Below are 3298 nucleotides of genomic sequence, written 5' to 3'. Positions count from 1 at the left end.
TTTGGATTGGGTTGTTCGTTTTTTTTGTTATTGAGCTGCATGAGCTGCTTGTAAATCTTGGAGATTAATCCTTTGTCAGTTGCTTCATTTGCAAATATTTTCTCCCATTCTGAGGGTTGTCTTTTGGTCTTGTTTATGGTTTCCTTTGCTGTGCAAAAGCTTTTAAGTTTCATTAGGTCCCATTTGTTTATTTGTGTTCTTATTTCCATTTCTCTGGGAGCTGGGTCAAAAAGAATCTTGCTGTGATGTATGTCATAGAGTGTTCTGCCTATGTTTTCCTCTCTCTAGTAACAAACTATAGAAATGATCCCTGAAAGTATAGTCTTTGCCCGATAGATTTTTAAAATTCATTGATGTATAGGAAATTCAAGAATTAATAGTAGAGAGGTGTATTATGATAATCTTCTGTTTGTCTGTTTACATATTTACTAGTGAGGAAGGTTTACAAACTTAGATACATAATCTGCTTTAGTTTTAAATATTCAATATTGCCATTTAAGACTTTGGCAGTCAAGTGGTCACGTAAAAGTGCATGTTAATTCAGCCATTATACATGCATTAAGTGAAATTTATAAGGATGAAAGTAGCTTTCAGAATTGTTAAACTATTTGTTTTTATTAGAGAGAAAGTGTCTTAGTTCTTATTTACGTTTTAAGATGGACTATTGTAAGTCACAGTAATGAAAAGAAACGAGGCTCTATAAAAACCATTAAGGGGGATCAATTCTCTGCCAGAACATCTTGAATACTGGATAGTTCACTATGTCAATAAAAATATAACCACATCTCAAAGGATTTTCTTTTGTTACAGTGGCTCACAAATCTATGTGAAAGGCTTACACAGAGTCAGAAAACATGCCTGCTCTGTTTCTGTATTACCAATCTCTGAGCTCTGTAAACCATATTTTATTCTAATTACTACAGAACAATGGGCAATGTTGGGATTAAGTTTAATTTCTACAAGTTTGCTTTCCTCTGTTACTTTGACCCTGAAATGTCCATTATGCCTTGTGGACATAGATTTGTGAGACTAAGGAGTTTACAGTTCCAGGGTGCCTAATTTTAAATTTTCACTTTATTTCTTTACTGTTTTTGTTACTGTTGCAAATTCAGGTTCTATGGCAATAACAGATGTCATATTTGCCAACTATAAAAGGAGAGTACAAATGACTGTTTGGTATATCTCAGAGTATTAATAAAATGATATTTTAAAATGGTTTTATTATCACTTGCCTTCAAATTATACCATGCTACAATTATAGGCCAGGGTAAAATATCTTCACAAATTCTGTGTGATGAAAAAATTACCATAAATTGATAAATTATATTATAATTATAATAGTTCCAGTGAATCTTAACCTCAGGAAGATTTGACCATTGCACTCAAAGATCCCCCTCTCTTTTTTTCTTCTTTCTTCCCTCTGTCCCTTTCTCCTTCTTTCCCTTCCTCCTTTCCTTCCTCCCTTTCTCTCTCTTTCATTGTTTGGAAGATAATTTTGTTAGGATCTTGATATTTCAGATTTGGATAAGAGAGAGAACAAGATGTATGAAGAATATTGAATGGGGATAATGTGAGTATTAACCATTTATGACAAGCCAGGACATTAGCTAGATACTTGCTTTTAGCATTAGCTAAATACATACTTTTATTTAATCTTCAAAGCAACTTATATAGTAATACTATTCAGTTTTCTTGATGAGAAAGCTGAGGCTTAAAGAGGTTATGTAATTCACCAAAAGTTGGGACTTCCCTGGTGGCAAACAATCTGCCTTACAATGCAGAGGAAACAGGTTCAATCCCTGGTCAGGGAACTAAGATCCCACATGCCATATGGCAACTAAGGTCTTGTGCCACAACTACTGAGCTTGTGCACCTCAACTAGAACCCACATTCTGGAAACTACAGAGCCCACGTGCTCTGGAAGCCACATGCCACAACTACAGAGGCCACGTGCCCTGGAGCCTGTGTGCCACAACTAGAGAAGAGAAAACCTGCAGGGCACAACTAGAGAAAAGTCCATGCACCGCAACAAAGAGCCTGCATGCCACAACTATGACCTGAAACAGCCATAAATAAATAAATAAATAAATATTTTTTAAAAATTCACCAAAAGTTACACAGTTAAAGTATGTCAGATGAATCAGCCAAATTCTAGTATAGGTGATTCTAGATATGAAGTCTTAGACCATTGTAGTGTATGTACATTGATAATATTCTTCAGGACATCTAGAGAGCATTTTTTTTTGACAGTTTTATGTACTTGATGACTAAATTAAGCAAGGCACACGATAACTACAGAATACAGCTAGATTGAAGAAAAATGAAATATTGCATAGAGAAGAAGGGTGAACCAATTTATTATTGTGTGATAACTACCTCCTGTTCCTAGTCTACTTTAAAAAGTGGTTTAAAAATAAAATTAAAGATAATTAATGTAATTGGAGTAATCTCTGATAGATATATTCCAGATTTCTGTTCTACTTTAACTACAATTAAATACTGAAAAAATTTACTGATTTTTATTTTTCTCAAATAAGTATGTGAATGAAATCAAGATGTCATCCAGATTGATCTGTGTTAACTAATAGGATCTTATTTTTTAAATATTTATTAAAGACATAAAAAACTAAAATGACAACCTACAGAATGGGAGAAAATATTTACAAATAAAGCAACTGACAAGGGATTAATCTCCAAGTATACAAAGAGCTTATGCAGCTCAATATTAAAAAAACAAATAACCCAATCAAAAAATAGACAGAAAATCTAAATAGACATTTCTCCAAAGAAGACATACAGACGACCAACAAACACATGAAAAGATGCTCAACTTGAAATTACCAATGGCATTTTTCACGAATTAGAACAAAAAATGTTACAAGTTGTATGGAAACACAAAAGACCCTGAATAGCCAAAGCAATCTTGAGAAAGAAAAATGGAGCTGGAATAATCAGGCTCCCTGATTTCAGACTATACTACAAAGCTACAGTAATCAAGACTGTTTGGTACTGGCACAAAAACAGAAATATAGATCATTGGAACAGGATGAAAAGCCTAGAGATAAACCCACACACCTATGATCACCTAATCTATGACAAAGGAGGCAAGAATATACAATGGAGGAAACACAGCCTCTTCAATAAGTGGTGCTGGGAAAACTGGACAGCTACATGTAAAAGAATGAAACTAGAACATTCTTTAACACCATACACAAAGATAAATTCAAAATGGATTAAAGACCTAAATGTAAGGCCAGACACTATAAAACTCTTAGAAGAAAACATACACAGAACACTC

General features: G+C 33.8%; 1 pseudogene; it reads right to left on the bottom strand.

Annotated features, from left to right (window-relative positions):
* Positions 1 to 235: 235 nt before the first annotated feature.
* Positions 236 to 326, bottom strand: LOC137755700 (small nucleolar RNA U3; annotated as a pseudogene).
* Between the last annotated feature and the right edge of the window lie 2972 nt (positions 327 to 3298).

This window comes from Eschrichtius robustus, chromosome 20 (genome assembly GCF_028021215.1).
Source record: "Eschrichtius robustus isolate mEscRob2 chromosome 20, mEscRob2.pri, whole genome shotgun sequence".
Classification (NCBI taxonomy): domain Eukaryota; kingdom Metazoa; phylum Chordata; class Mammalia; order Artiodactyla; family Eschrichtiidae; genus Eschrichtius; species Eschrichtius robustus.
This window is presented reverse-complemented; position numbering and strand designations above follow the sequence as displayed.